Genomic DNA, 17,270 nt, shown 5'->3' on the forward strand with positions numbered 1-17,270 from the left:
TAGATAGATAGATAGATAGATAGATAGATAGATAGATAGATAGATATGGATGGATGATGGATGGATGGATGGATGATGGATGGATGGATGGATGGATAGACGATGGATGGATGGATGGATAGATGATAGATGGATGGAAGATGATAGATGAATGGATGGATGGATGGATGGATAGATGGATGATGGATGGATGGATGATAGATGGATGATAGATAGATAGATAGATAGATAGATAGATAGATAGATAGATAGATAGATATGGATGGATGATGGATGGATGGATGATAGATGGATGGATGGATGGATAGACGATGGATGGATGGATGGATGGATGGATAGATGATAGATGGATGGAAGATAGATAGATAGATAGATAGATAGATAGATAGATAGATAGATAGATAGATAAATGAAATAACAGGAAATAGTTCAAGAGGCGCACCTGTAACCCCTTGAGACCCCTTGAAACAACAAAGCTTTCCAAACTGTATGCATGCTATTGCTGACTCGTTATATACTGGTTATATCCTTGATTTATCACTACAATTGGATCCAGAACTTTTGTAGCTAAGCAAAGCAGTTATTAAATGAGTCGCACCCAATTTTACAACCTTTTTTGCAACCGTTGTTAAAAGAATCACTGGAATTCTTAATTCAACTGTGAGCTCAATATGTGAATGCAGCTTTCCCAATCCGCCTACCTTCCACTGAGGACCTGCATACTGCATGAGCCAGAAAGAGGATTGAGAAAATATCTACAGACCCTTCACATCCTGGACATAAACTGCTTCAACTTCACCCCACAGGACGCCGTTATAGGGCACACTGCATGCCAAAACAACTAGACACAAAGATAGTTTCCCCCCTCCCCATGCCATCACCCTGCTAAACACCTAATTCCCACAGCACTCTCTTATGCCTAAGAATATTATGCCTAAGAATATTATGCCTAAGAATACCCCTGGAGGGTTCCGCCCCAGGCGCCTGATGGACCCTGATAGGTTCCAGATGGAGCTTGGGCCATTTCCTGAGACTCTGGCTCATGACTCGGCTGAGGATCTGGTGGCTGCCTGGGATAGTGCGGCTGCCGGGGCCTTGGACCGTGTCGTGCCTTTGCGGCCTCTGACCCGGCACCGAACTCACCTAGCTCCTTGGTTCTCCGAGGAGCTTAGGGAGATGAAACGCCGGAAAAGACGCCTGGAGAGTAGCTGGAGGACCAGCCGCTCCGAATCCGACCGAACACTGGTGAGGTCTCATATTAAGACCTACCTAGTGGCGATAAAAGCGGCAAAATCTAGCTATTTTGCCACTCTTATCACGTCATCAGATAATCACCCGGCCGCCCTGTTTAGGGTGATCCGCTCCCTCCTCCATCTGGAAGCGCGGGATGACCCCTTGCAGGGCCGAGCTGAGGATTTCGTGCAGTATCTGTATGACAAAATCGCTCAGATTCGGGAAGGGCTGGCCTCTGACTGGGTATGTCCAGACGGGATGACTGAGGCAGGTCTTGAGAGTGTTATCTGGGGGGAGTTCGATCCTGTGGCTCCCGAGGACATGGACAGGGTCCTGGGACGGCTGAACGCGACCACATGTTTATTGGACCCGTGTCCCTCCTGGTTGGTACTGGCTTCCCGGGAGGTGACACGAGGCTGGCTCCAGAAGATTGTTAATGCTTTTTTGGGTGAGGGGGTCCTGCCGGCCGCTTTGAAAGAAGCGGTTGTGAGGCCCCTCCTCAAGAAGCCCTCTCTGGATCCGGCTGTTTTGGCTAACTATCGTCCAGTCTCCAACCTTCGCTTCGTTGCGAAGGTTGTTGAGAGTGTGGTAGCGCAACAGCTTCCCCGGTATCTGGATGAAACTGTCTATCTAGACCCGCTCCAGTCCGGCTTCCGGCCTGGGCACAGCACGGAAACGGCATTGGTCGCATTGGTGGATGATCTCTGGAGGGCTCGGGATAGGGGTTGCTCCTCTATCCTGGTCCTGTTAGACCTCTCAGCGGCTTTTGATACCATCGACCATGGTATCATGTTGCACCGGTTGGCGGGGTTGGGGGTGGGGGGCACCGTTCTGCGGTGGTTCTCCTCCTACCTCTCTGACCGGTCGCAATCTGTGTTGACGGGGGGGCAGCGGTCGACCCCGAGACACCTTGCTTGTGGGGTGCCGCAAGGGTCGGTCCTCTCGCCCCTTCTGTTCAACATTTATGTAAAGCCGCTGGGTGAGATCATCCGTGGCTTCGGGGTGGAGTTCCATCAGTACGCTGATGACACCCAGCTGTACATCTCCACCCCAGGCCACCCCAACAATGCCCTTGAAGTGATGTTCCAGTGTCTGGAGGCCGTGCGGGCCTGGATGGGGAGAAACAGGCTCTGACTCAACCCCTCCAAGACCGAGTGGCTGTGGCTTCCAGCGTCCCGATATAGCCAGCTGACGCCATCGCTGGCTATTGGGGGCAAATTACTCGCCCCCACGGAGAGGGCTCGCAACTTGGGCGTCCTCCTGGACGCACGGCTGTCTCTAGAAGATCATTTGACGGCCGTGGCCAGGGGGGCTTTTTATCAGGTTCGCCTGATACGCCAGTTGCGCCCCTTTCTAGATCGGGACTCTCTACGCACAGTCACTCAGGCACTAGTCACTTCCCGCCTGGACTACTGCAATGCTCTCTACATGGGGCTCCCCCTGGGGTGCACCCGGAGGCTCCAGCTGGTCCAGAACGCGGCTGCGCGGGGGATTATGGGGGCGACGAGGCGCTCCCATGTGACACCTCTCCTGCGTGAGCTGCACTGGCTCCCGGTGGTCTTCCGGGTGCGCTTCAAGGTGTTGGTGACCACCTTTAAAGCACTCCATGGCTTAGGGCCGGGGTACTTACGAGACCGCCTTCTGCCACCAATAGCCTCCCACCGGCCAGTACGCTCGCACAGAGTGGGCCTCCTCAGGGTGCCGTCCGCCAGACAATGTCAGCTGGCGACCCCCAGGGGGAGAGCCTTCTCTGTGACGGCGCCTACCCTCTGGAACAACCTTCCCCCAGAGTTACGGATAATAACAGACCTCCAGATTTTTCGTCGGGCCCTGAAAACCTATTTATTTCAACTAGCTGGGCTGGCTTGAGCTAAATTTTAAATTGATTTTAAATTGGGTTGTTTTAATTACGGCCAAAATATTTAATTATTTTAATACTGTTTTTAAATTTTGTATGCTCTGTTTTTAGTTAGGCTGTGCACCGCCCTGAGTCCTATTGGAGAAGGGCAGTATAGAAATTTAATTAAATAAATAAATAAAATAAATAAATATCTAACTATTAGGCATATTTAACTGTATCACTATTACCCTTTTCATCTGTATTATTATCATCCTTTTCATCTTTCCTAGCACCTACTCCTATTGGTATTTTATGACTGTGATTTTGTTGGTTGCATTTTGTGATTTATGAATGTATCTCATGACTTATGAGTTATCAGTTTATTGCTTGAACGTACACTGAGACCTTAGGCACTGGAGACAAATTCCTCATGTGTCCAATCCAGAGGTGGTATTCAGCAAGTTCTGACCAGTTCTGGAGAACCGGTAGCAGAAATTTTGAGTAGTTTGGAGAACTGGTAAATTCCACCTCTGAGTGGCCCTGCCCCCATCTATTTTCTTCCTCCCGAGTCCCAGCTGATCAGGAGGAAATGGGAATTTTGCAGTAACCTTCCCCTGCCACGCCCACCAAGCCACGCCCACCATGCCATGCCAGGCCCACTGTGCCACACCCACCATGCCATGCTGCGCCCACCAAGCCACACCCACAGAACCGGTAGTAAAAAATTTTGAATCCCAGCACTGGTCCAGTCACACTTGGCCAATAGAAAGTAATCCATTCCATTCTATTGCCTTTGCTTGTCAGATGCTAGAAGGGAAAGTCACAAATGGCAATCACATGACCACAGGAGGCTGCTATCGTCATAAATACATGCCAGTTGCCAAGTGCCCAAATTTTGATCATGTGACTATGGGTATGCCGTCATACATGCGAGGACAAGTCATTCGTCATTTGTTTTTCAGTACCGCTGTAACTCTGAACGGTCACTAAATGAATGGTTGTAAGTCTAGGACTTCCTGTATAGCATGCACGTCTGCAATATTACTTGCATTACATCATACAAGATTCCAGAATAAGCAAACATTTGGGGACCTTCCTTTTGGCAGATATTTAAACAGATTTTAAACAAATGAGTAACATCAATGACTTGCAATCATTCTCTACTCTCAGGAAATTCAGGTTAAGATTTTTGGATGGGGCTGATAAACAGAGACCAAACAAGGGATGGTTTGATCCTCGATTCAAACTCAAAGTGACTATATATATATATACATATATATACATATATATACATATATATACATATATATACATATATATACATATATATACATATATATACATATATATACATATATATACATATATATACATATATATACATATATATATATATATATATATATATATATATATATATATATATATATATATATCTCCAATCTCTAAAACAACACTTCTCAAACTCTGGAATATTATGATAACTCTACCCCTCCCCCTACTGATGATAAAACTAATGATTTCATTGAAGTTAAAGTTGGACAATCAGTCAATCAATCTTGATGCCAAGAAAATAGCGATGGCACAGCGGTACACATTAAAATAATTTAATACATTCTAATGAATATATTTAATGTATTCCTTAGAAATACTGTAAAGAAACATCTACAAACAAAACTGTATTGTTTTAGTAGGAAGGAGGAACCTGCTTACTTTTGCATAATTCCTGAAATCTGAATTTCCCTTTGGAAGCTGGACACTGTCATTCACTAAAATCAGGGTAAAAAAGGAAAAGAAAAGAGGGTATCAGTACATCAGTTTCTCTTTTACATTTCATAACATAAGATTACATTACATAAGAAAATATTTACAGACCCCTTGCACCCTGGACATAAATTGTTTAAACTTCTACCCTCAAAAAGACGCTATAGAGCACTGCACACCAGAACAACTAAACACAAGAACAGTTTTTTCCCCGAACGCCATCACTCTGCTAAACAAATCATTCCTTCAACACTGTCAAACTATTCACTGTGTGCATTACTACTACTATTAATCTTCTCATCGTTCCTATCACCCATCCCCTCCCACTTATGACTGTATGGCTGTAATTTGTTGCTGTATCCTTACGATTTATATTGATTGTTTCCTAGTATGATTCGATTGCTTATTTGTACCCTATGACTATCATTAAGTATTGCACCTTATGATTCTTGAAGAACGTATCTTTTCTTTTTAGGTACACTGAGAGCATATGCACCAAAGACGAATTCCTTGTGTGTCCAATCACACTTGGCCAATAAAGAATTCTATTCTATTCTATTCTATTCTATTCTATTCTATTCTATTCTATTCTATTCTATTCTATTCTATTCTATTCTATTCTATTCCATTCCATTCCATTCCATTCCATTCTAATTCTAATTCTAATTTCTTACGGCACTGCAGCTTGCAAAAATTCTGTCAGCCTATACATTGGGGTCCTTTCTCTCTTCCCCCCAGTTCACCGTCGATGAAATAACAATCATTTTCTTTCCTCCTTTCTTTCCGTTCCCTCTGTTCTTCAAACTAGCAGGCCTGCTCAGAAAGAAATAAAAGGAAGAGCCTGACAACTCTTAACACCATGGTGGTCATGATTCACATTTTATGAAACACAGCTTTAAGCTATAAAAGCAGAGTCGAGGGGGGGGTTCCCCCAAAAAATCTATTTTAGAGAAGTGCTTCCCTTGTTTCCCTCAGACATTAACATCAAAATAAGCAATTTTTTAAAATGATTGACAACAGACTTTGCCCAAGCTACATTTTCTAAAGCCCCTTTTCTGTCAAAAAAAAAAAAAAAATCAACTGGCAACTAAACAACAGCAGCAAAATCGAACAGGTTAATAATGGAGAAACAAGAGAGCAGCAAGGTGAGATATTAGAGAGAAATAGAGAAATAGACACCGCACATACACAACAAAAAAAAACGTCCTTAAAAATAAGCATCTGAAACACTGTTCTGAACTTAGCCCCCAAGCTCTCATATTATGTTACTGTCAACCTCTACCCAGATGATTTATTCAGTGATTAAAATTTAGAGGCTTTTTATGCAGAAGCGATCATGTTTCGAAGCCATTCAGAACATCACTTTCTGTCTCTCTGTAAATTTATAACTCACTCAATAGTTTCTCTGAATTTGAGTGGTAGGGATTGAGAGGGGGAATTATGTATCTTCTGTGGAGCAAGATGGAGAAGATAGGAGCATCAGGTTCTCCAATATGCAAATCTACATTGTCAGCCATTCTAATTTATAGGATACCACAGGGGGGGGGAAAAATGTGCCCTACCACTAAGTCTTCAAAGAAACTAATACCAGAGGTTGCGACTGCTGCATTTTTCATGGCTTCCGCAGTACTTAAAAGGTGATTAAGTTGCCCACTGTTTCACTTTTATGGGGAACAAAATAAAATATTTATTCTATATAAAACTTCATCCTAGTAAAGCCCTGGAAACCGCAAACTAAATAAAATCATGACGCGAATATCCTGACCTCTGCTCCCGGCTGTTAACAAGCTTGGAACAACTCTGACTGAGAATAAATTTAGAACTTCTACAGACCTTCCCAGGAGACCTGGTTCATCATCCTCATCATCAACAACCCATTTCAGTGAGGCTGCAGTTCTACAGAGTTTTCAGCAGTCCTTAGCATTAGTATTATCTATTAGAGGAGTCCCTGGAAAAAAGACCTGCAGTGAACAGCCTTCCCTGTGTGAAATCTTTTTTTAAGGTCCTAGTGCTACCCATCATTTGCCATCTTTCTTAGGATCTGTTGTGGTCGTGCGTTGATAGAGGTGTAGCTGCATCATCACAGATATACAGGTAGTCCTCGACTTACAACAGTCCACTGTATGTTGAGATTCTGGAAAGAGCGCAGAGAAGAGCAACAAAGATGATTAGGGGCTAAAACCAATGGAGGGATTCTGCCGGTTCGAGACAGTTCAGGTGAACCGGTAGTTAAATTGCTGGATGGCCCCTTCCCTCCCCACCCCTTCCAGGAGTCCCCATGTACCCCATTTTGGCTCCCAGGTAAGTGCAGGGAGGCCTACTAGGCCCAAAATGGGGTGTGGGGGTGCAGCATGCCCCCCCGACCCATTTTTGCTCCCAGGAGGCTGCAGAGAGGCCTACTAGGCCCAAAACGGGGCAGGGGAAATGACACACCCCTCTGCAGCCCATTTTTGCTCCCAGGGGGGTGCAGGAGGCCCAGTTCTGCCTGTCATACCCCCTGGCCATGCCCACCATGGCCATACTCACCCAGCCGGTCATTAGGGCAGAGAATTGGTTGTTAAATTATTTGAATCCCACCACTGGCTAAAACATACCAAGAACGGTTGCAGGAATTGGGTATGGCTAGTCCAGTAAAAAGTAGAACTAGGGGCAACATGATAGCAGCCTTCCAATATTTGAGGGGCTGCCCCAGAGAAGAGGGAGTAAATTTATTCTCCAAAGCACCTGGAGGTAGGACAAGAAGCAAGAGATGGAAACTAATCAAAGAGAGAAGCAACCTGGAATTAAGGAGAAACTTCCTAACAGTGAGAACAATTAACCAATTGCTACCAGAAGTAGTGACCATTCGAAATTACAACGGCATTGGAAAAAGTGACTTGCTACTATTTTTCACACTTATGACCATTGCAGCATTCTCACGGTCACACGATTTACATTTGGATGTTTGACAACTGGTTCATATTTATGTCCTGGAGTCATGAGTTCCCCTTTTGCGACCTTCTGACAAGCAAAGTCAATAGGGAAGCCAGATTCACTTAACCATCATGTTACTAACTTAACAAACGGCAATGATTCACTTAACAAATGTGGTAAGGAAAGTTGTAAAATGGGGCGAAACTTCAGTTAACAAATTTCTCACTTAGAAACATAAATTTTGGGCTCAATTGTGGTTGTAAATCAAGGACTACCTGTACTGATCTGCATATTTGTCCCCAGCAGATCCATGACTCACAGATAGATGAATGCTCATTAAAAAAATGAAGTCTGAGGGTATGGCTAACACCATGGCAATATAACAGTGTCCTGCAGGGTTCCATGGAACATGCCAAAATCCAAGCTGCCGGGAGGTCCGGTTGGACCAAAAACCACCTTGGAGGGGTGATGAACAAACAGAGCGCACTCTGCTGATCTTAGGGAGCCTGTAATCTCCATGATTGATCCGGAGAAATAAAATGCATCTTATTTTTAAAGCACAAGAGGGATGTCCCTTGTATTTACAATAGCCCGGGCTCTTTGCAGAGGTAGCATCCCCTATTCTTCCATAAGCAATGTCATATGGTCGTTCCAGGAAATGCTGCAAGAGAAACAGAATCTCTATAAAGACCTCCAAACTACTGTGAAGACACGAGGTAATGCTTAAAGAAAGGAAAATGGAGGACTCACCATGCATTTCTAATCTGTTTAAGTCAATGTGCTCCCTGAATGGCCCTATGAATTATTTAACCATAGAATCCATTGTGGGAAAAATTCAGGCCAGAATTCTGTGCCTAAAGGCAGACAAATAGACAAAGCTGATTTGAAATGATCCAGAAATGCACCTGCTCTGCTCTGCACATATTGGTGGAACATTTGCAAGCAGAGAAAGACAAAATGGGGTGAAAAGGAGATTCAATAGGTTCCCTTCTAGGCATGAACATCAGCAATTTCTCTATGATGCCTACAACCTCATATCTGATCTCCATCCCCTGCTTCCTCCTGTTAACCTACAACCTAAAAGGTGTGTGAACCTTTTCTACTTCATTACTTCTACCGAACTACTACAGATAGTCCTCGACTTACAATCATTCATTTAGTGACGGTTCAAGGTTACAATGGCACTGAACAAGTGAATGACCATTTTTCACACTTACGGCCATTACAGCATCCCCATGGTCATGTGATCAAAATTCAGATGCTTGGCAACTGGCATGCATTCATGACAGTTGCAGTGTCTTGGGGTCATGCCTTTTGACAAGCAAAGTCAGTGAAAGAACCCGATTTTCCCTTTACAACCATGTTGCTAAGTTAACAACTGCTGCGATTCGCTTAACAACTGTGGCAGGAAAGTTCGTAAAATGGGGCAAAACTCACTTAACCGCTGTCTCATTTAGCAATGGAAATTTTGGGTTCAGTTGTGGCTGTACATCGAGCAGGGGTGAAATCCATCAGGTTCTGATAGGTTCTGGAGAACCAGTAGCGGAATTTTTGAGTAGTTTGGAGAACCGGCAAATACCAACTCTGGCTGGCCCCAGAGCGGGGTGGGAATGGAGATTTTGCAATATCCTTCCACCAGGAGTGAGGAGGGAATGGAGATTTTGCAGTATCCTTCCCCTGCCATGCCTGCCACACCACACCATGCCCACCAAACCACGCCCACAGAACCGGTAGTAAAAAAATTTGGATTTTACCACTGACGTCAAGGACTACCTGTGTAAAAAATCAGTCTGACTATACTAATAGAAAAATTCTTCTAACAAAAAAATAAGCATAATTCAGACTCCATATTGTCCAATCCCTTTATCCTTTAATCCTGAGTTGTCCTAGAAATCAGGCTTCAGAGCATACATAGTTGTATTTACATAGATTCTTCCTATGCTCTCTATCTTTCTTGTCTGTTAACTCCTCCAGATATATTTTGTAGCTTATATTCGGCTGCAGTTCTGTGTTTATAACTAAAATTAAAATCCATCAATTGAAGTAGGATTGAATTCTAAGTAGACATGGACATAATTATTCTCCTGCTCTATGTTGCCTAATATATACTGATATTTCTCTGTATATCTTTTTTTTTTTCCTTTTAAAAGCTATCAGCTATTCCTCAAGATTATCTAAAGCCATAAAGCTTTTGTAGGATGGATGCAAAGAAAGACTCCGGAATTATAAAGTATTCTGGGTGGTCTAGGTATTTCACTTTCGTGATTTGTCAACTAGGCTAATACTTAATCTCTCACAGTTAGGCAGGCTTGTGAATAGAGTGGGGGAACTCTCAGAAGGTTTTTCAGAACTTAAAAAACTCTAATAAATGCCTAATTAAAATCCAATTAATAGCTTAATAACTAGCACAAGTCAAATACTACAAAAGAGAAAAGACAATAGCACGATAGAAAAATGTCCTGCACAGTAGTTACAGAAACCTTATCTTTTCATTCATGCATCCATTAATAATAGGAATGGAGGCTTAGAAATCACTGGGGGGCAGAATCCATGGGTGGGCTGCTGGGGGTTCAGAGGGGTTTGGGAGAACCTCTAGCTAAGATTCTGTGCAGTTCGGAGAACCCCAAAATCCCACTCCTGGCTGGCCCCTCCCAGGAGTCCCCACGCGGCCTGCTTTGGATGCAGGTAAGTCCAGGGTGCATGTGGAGGCTCGGGGAAGGCGAAAAACAGGCCTACCAGAAGTTTAGGAAGGCAGGAAACAGGCCCATTTCCAGCCTCCAGAGGGCCTCCGGAGCCTGGGGAGGCCGTTTTTTCCCTCCCAGAGGCTCAAGGAAAGCCTCTGGAGCACAGGGAGGGCAAAAACGCCCCCATACCATGGTTCAGGCGGCCGATTAGGCCACACCCATCATGGCCATGCCCACCCAGCAACTGGGCAGAGAACCCTTTGCTAAAATTTTTGAAGCCTACCCCTGGGGGAATCATGAGTCTACTCTACAAAGGACAGTCCTTGGAAACCTGCAAAGGACAATCCGTTATCTAGAGACATCCACATGATCAAAAGTTTGTGGTGTAGAAGTTCTGAAAGCCCAAAGCTAATACAACACCTCAAGTTTGCCATAACTGGGATTGCTGACAGTTTCACGGGAAGCCAGCGGGCACATGTAAATGTAAATAAATTTTATCCCAACCTTATTTTTGTTTTTAGTTGATGCCTTTCTCCTGGCATTACATCACAAAACGCTCACCAAGTCACCGGGTTGGCAGATCTCCTTCTTTGGCTGAAATGAAAAGATACATTTGATTAAAATAATGAGCACCGATTCTATGCAGACATCAAGAGTGACAGATGATTTGTTGGGTTATTTAATTGCCAAGAAATGATTGCTGCATAAAAAGCAAATGGTTTAGTGCCTAAGGAATTCATGCTGTGTTATCTATAAGATGGGCAGATGACACAAGCTATTGTTTAATTCATCCCATTACTATAATTAGCCAACACAATAAAAATTAGAAAGCCTGAGCATTGCATTCCATGCCAGAAGTCTGAAATAAGTCATTTTTCAAAAACCCTTCTGATGTAGACATAAAATACTACTAATTTATTCTTATATCATTTTCGGTCATCATGTCAAAGGACTAAACTAACATAAAGGAATGATATGTGGATCAGCTTTTGAATATGACTTACGACCACAATTGAGCCCAAAATTTATGTTGCTAAGGGAGACATTTGTTAAGTCCCCTTTTACGACCTGTTTTTTTTTTTTTTTAATTTGATTTATATGCCGCCCTTCTCCGGAGACTCAGGGCGGCTTACAATGTGCTAAGCAATAGCCTTCATCCTTTTGTATATTTATACAAAGTCAGTTTATTGCCCCCACAACTGGGTCCTCCTTTTTGCCACAGTTGTTGAATGAATCACTGCAGTTGTTGAGTTAGCAACATGGTTGTTAAGTGAATCTGGCTTCCCCGTTGACTTTGCTTGTCAGAAGGTCACAAAAGCTGATCACATGATCCCGGGGCACTGCAATCGTCATAAATGTGTGTCAGTTGCCAAGCGTCTGAAATTAGATCATCCGACCATGGGGATGCTGTAATGGTCGTAAGGGTGAAAAATGCTCATAGGTCACGAAAGTCACATAAGTTTCTTCAGTGCCGTTGTAACTTTGAACGGTCACTGAAGGGACTGTTGCAAGCCAAGGATTACCTGGACTCTCGAAATATATCACCAATTTGAATATTGAAGCATTTGCACATTTCTAACGCTGCTTCCCAATTGACCTGTTTTTCCTATCAAGTGTTGTTAACTCTGGATATTGATGGATATTGAAATAGATAACAATGGAAAACATCAGTAATTATAATAAAGGAATATAAGGAAATACTAGGAATCATATTAGGTGAGATTTTAAATTTGAGGGGTACAATATAGAAGGGAAGGGAAAGTTAAGATGAAGGGGTAATATTGGTTCTAAAAAAAATAGAGAGAATAAATATTACGGCAAAAAAGGAAGTATAGAAATTGTAATTTAGTTGAAAGGACTAAAAACTGTAAAAATTTGATCTGGCCAAATACTCTGTTCAGAAAAAATACATTGTATGTTTGTATGTGTGTTTGTGTAAAAAAATTTTAAAAACTTTTTTTAAAAACTCTGTTTCACTCGCACTGTGGCTATTTTTGCCAACATATCTGGTTTTGCAGACAAGAACCCTAAAACTGAGGCTCAGCCTGTGGGCAACCTGGGACCAAATACAGGTATTTCCCAATCCCTTTGCCTTTTCTACCCTCAAGTGATGCCTATTAAAATTTAAACCTAATTCTTGCTTGGTTTTTAGTTTATCTACATTATGCACTATGTTTTTGTCTTTGCCACCCAGATTTCACTGCTTACATGCGCAGACGTATAATATTATTTAGTAAACAAACCAGGGGTGGTATTCACTTACCTTCGCTACCAGTTCGCAAATGTGAGCACATGTGCGACCTCCGCGCATGCGTAGGATCTTCTGCGTATGTGCAGAGCTTCAAAAACGGGACGTGATGATGTCCGGGCAGGTGGGTGGAGCCTCCCACAGCCACCGCTACCGGTTCACATGAACCGGATAGAACCGGCTGAATACCATCACTGAAACAAACCATCAAATAATTTATTTTATGAGAAACTGATATCAATAAAAGTGTGATCAAAATCAATTGCATCTTCTGGAAGGGGGCCAAGCATTTATTGTAGCATTGCAATGTCACAATGCACCTTTGTATGTGTGGGATAAAGAGAACAGGTCTTCCAAGGTGGCTTATTTAAAGCCCATTTAAAAATAATTAAGAGGAAGCTAAATTTATTCTTTTAGGAGAGAATTCCACTCATTATTTAGCCATCACTGGAAAAACACATATCTTTGAAGGCTATAGATTGAATGCCAACTCTGTGAGTAAATTATGGAAGACGATTCATATGAACTATGGGGGTCCTTCAAATAAGCCAGACCCCAATCAACCAATGGAGGTAGTGACAGATTTTATTTTCCTGGGCTCCAAGATCACTGCAGATGGGGACTGCAGCCAAGAAATTAAAAGATGCTTGCTCCTGGGGAGGAAAGCTATGGCAAATCTAGACAGCATACTAAAAAGCAGAGACATCACCCTGCCAATAAAAGTGAGTATAGTCAAGGCTAGGGTTTTCCCAGTTGCAATGTATGGCTGTGAAAGTTGAACCATAAGGAAGGCTGAGCGCCAAAGAATTGAGGCCTTTGAAATATGGTGCTGGAGAAGACTCCTGCGAGTCCCTTGGACTGCAAGGCGATCCAACCGATCAGTCCTAGAGGAGATCAACCCTGACTGCTCTTTAGAAGGCCAGATCCTGAAGATGAAACTCAAATACTTTGGCCACCTAATGAGAAGGAAGGACTCACTGGAGAAGAGCCTAATGCTGGGAAACACTGAGGGCAAAAGAAGAAAGGGACGACAGAGAATGAGGTGACTGGATGGAGTCACTGAAGCAGTAGGCGTGAGCTTAAATGGACTCCAGGGGATGGTAGAGAACAGAAAGGCCTGGAGGAACATTGTCCATGGGGTCACGATGGGTCAGACATGACTTCGCAACCAACAACAACAACAAATCAACCAAAAAAGCCGTAACATTCATACCAACTCTTTAAACTGAGTTTTTAAAATGGATTGGTGAAAGATACAGAATTGGAATAATTTTGGTCCAAGTGTTTGGAATTCCTCTGGAATCCATGTTACTGCATTTGAGAAAGAAGGATAAAATGCTTTAGTTAAAGAAACAAACTTAAACTGGTACTCTATCCTTAAAGAAAACCCCAAGATTAGTTGAAATATATGGTGTGAGTAAGTAAAGCAAAATCAATAATCTTCTATAAAGTATCAAAACTAAGATATGAAAGCTACTACAAAGTATTATTCTAAATACTGCTACTGTGGGATTTTCTACTGATACTCATAAGACCTAGTACCCCTCAAGCTATGTCTTTGGTCTTTTAAAAGAAACACAAATGTTTATGTAAAAAAGCTTAAATATGTAACTTTTTTTTAAAACAGCATATTTCTCATCATGTGCACTGGCCATATTTTAAAAATGTAGTTTTTTCACCATAGACAAAGCTATATTGTCTGTTTTGGGAATGTAATTATTAAGCCTGGGCAACTTGTCAGAAGAAACTGGTGGTACCAATTCTTCATATGCAGGGATTCTGATCCAAACCTTGATGAACAAAGCACTCCAAGTTTTCTCAGGCTGGATAGATTTCGCTTTCTCCTACTCACTTGTTTTAAAGAGCCAGATTATTTCCATTTCTTCAATAAAAGATTAGTTGTTGTTGTTGTTAGCGTATGGTATTGTTACGGTAGCCAGGAGACCACAATGCTATTGCAGAGTACTAGTTTGGCTTGCCAAGTTACCAGCCCTGCTAGAGGAAATGCGTATGCACTTCCCAAGGTGTGCCACAGGACAGCGAGCTGGCTTCACACCAGAGACAAAGAGGAGTGTTTCTTCCTGCAGCATCACCCAAGGTCCCCTCCATTCCCAAAGCTGCCTCCCAAACGGGCACCACAACTGGGAAGCTTCAGAACCATCAAAAATCTGACTAACTGCACAGAGCACCTCCCCACCAAAGTGGTACCTATCTATCTACTTGCATAAAACATCCTTTCGAACTGTTAGGTGGACAGAAGCTGACGCGAGTGACAGGAACTCGCCCCGTCACACAGTATGGGGGCTTGAACCGCCAGAGCTGAGGCCATCTGCAGCATCATTATGCCACTGAACCACCATGCCTCAAAGGACTGATGAGTTTTGGTGAGTTTTTACAGAACACTGAATGAAGGGATCAAAATTCGTGTCCCTAATATTTACCTACAACTACGCATTTAAAACATTATCTGGTAATTCTTGAGTTATGATTGCAGCTGTAGTTCAAACAAACATGCTTCTGATATAGAAGCATAGGTTTTCTGTTTTAACATCTGTGCCCAGTTCCACACCTAATAACCTAATAACCCTTCCCCATATATTGTATGTGGAGGCCAATAATTCCAATAATTTTAGTGACTTTTCCTTCCCTCCAATACCGTTCTTTGTGAATATGAAATGTTTGTCCCATTGGGCTCTACGTAGATAACCTTTATTTATCTCGTAGATCCTGCAGGAGAATCAGTTTGGTCTGATGGTTAAGGCACCAGGCTAGAACCCAGGAGACCATGAGTTCAAGTCTCTCCTTAGCTACAAAAGCCAGCTGGGTGACCTTGGGCCAGTCACTCCTTTCAGCCCAACTCACCTCACAGGGTTGTTGTTGTGGGGAAAATAGGAGGAGGAAAGTGTGTTGGATATGTTTGCTTCCTTGAGTTATTTGTAAAAATAAAGAGGCAGGAAATAAATAAACAAACAAACAAATAAACTTTGTTGCATTGGAGCCAGAGGTGAAATTCAAAATTTTTCCCTACTGGGTCTGTGGGCATGGCTTGATGGGTGTGGCAGAGGAAGGATATTGCAAAATCTCCATTCCCACCCCACTCTGGGGCCAGCCAGAGGTGGTATTTACTAGTTCTCCAAATTACTCAAAATTTCCGCTACCGGTTCTCCAGAACCTGTTAGAACCTGCTGGATTTCACCCCTGATTGGAGCTTGTAAACTTGAATCTGTGCCTATTCCTCAGGGGTCAGGAGACATGTATCTGATCATGTTATTAGCCATAAATGCTGGCAGTCTGTTCACCCCAAATAGACTTCCATAGATTAAGTAGATTAAAATCTGCTCTTTATTTATGCACATAAGTAGAGAGGGCACCTCATCCAAGAGAGGAGCAGCTTAAAAAAGGTGAAAAATTACTTTACATACAATTCAAACATATTATGTTTGGAGTGAATTCTTTCGTTGGTTGAAAACATTTGACACATCTTTTGGAAACTTCTGACAAGCAAAGTCAACGGGGAAACCAGATTCACTTAACAACCGTGTTACTCATTTAACAACTGCAGTGATTCACTTAACAAATGTGGCAAGAAAAGTCGTAAAATAGGGCAAAACTCACTTAGCAAATTTCTCACTTAGCAACATAAATTTTGGGTTCAATTGTAGTTGTACGTTGAGGACTACGTGTATTCAGGAGGTGGGGTTTTCCCATTATAATGAGTTTCAAGTCACTAATCAGCATCCTTGCAAGATTTGAGCCAATTCTTGTTGGGCTGCAGATTCCTGATTCCAGCGGCCAAAGGCCCAGGACAAATGGTGTTTCGGTGAATGGGCCACACTGAAGAGTGTGGGATGGAAGGGCGGAGGCCCACTGGCCAGGGTAAACAGCTAGGGAAGAGCCATCTGAGGAGGAAAGCTAGAGGTTAATGCACGGAAGCGGGAGCCAGGAGAAGGAGGCACAGCCAAGGACTCTGTCATTCAAACTTACTTTGTTTGTTAGGTGCAGGGGATAGAATGCTGTATTGCAGGATACTCTGCTCACAACTTGACCAACTCAAGGTTGACTCAGTCTTCCATCCTTCCAAGGTCAGTAAAATGAGGACCCAGATTGTTGGGGGCAATATGCTGACTTTGTAAGGGAGGGCTGTAAAGCATTGTGAAGCGGTATATAAGTCTAAGTGCTAATGCTAGTAACATAAATCAAATAACCTCCTAGACACTGAAAACTTTAATCAAAGCCCCCCCTCAGTTGCTGCCATCAATATTCCACTTATAAGCTAAGTGGATGGGTTTTTAAGTTATCACTCAGATTAAAAAAAGGTCTGTCCAACAGGCAGCAATTAAAACCAGGAACTACATAAGAATCTGATACTCCACACTTCATTACACAATGGATTATTAAAGGGATTTGTAACCATCTTCCAGCAAACATTAAGGACTTCCACATAGCTCTCCAAAAACATGGGAGGCATACTTTTCATTCAATAAATAGCCTACAATTTAATTAGATTTTTTTTTCTAAGGCCAATGCAATGTTGAGAAAAGATTATACGTCCCAGTTTCAGGAACAGAAACTGCTCCAAGAACAGAGA

This window comes from Pantherophis guttatus, chromosome 6 (genome assembly GCF_059756535.1).
Source record: "Pantherophis guttatus breed Tessera chromosome 6, ASM5975653v1, whole genome shotgun sequence".
Taxonomy (NCBI): domain Eukaryota; kingdom Metazoa; phylum Chordata; class Lepidosauria; order Squamata; family Colubridae; genus Pantherophis; species Pantherophis guttatus.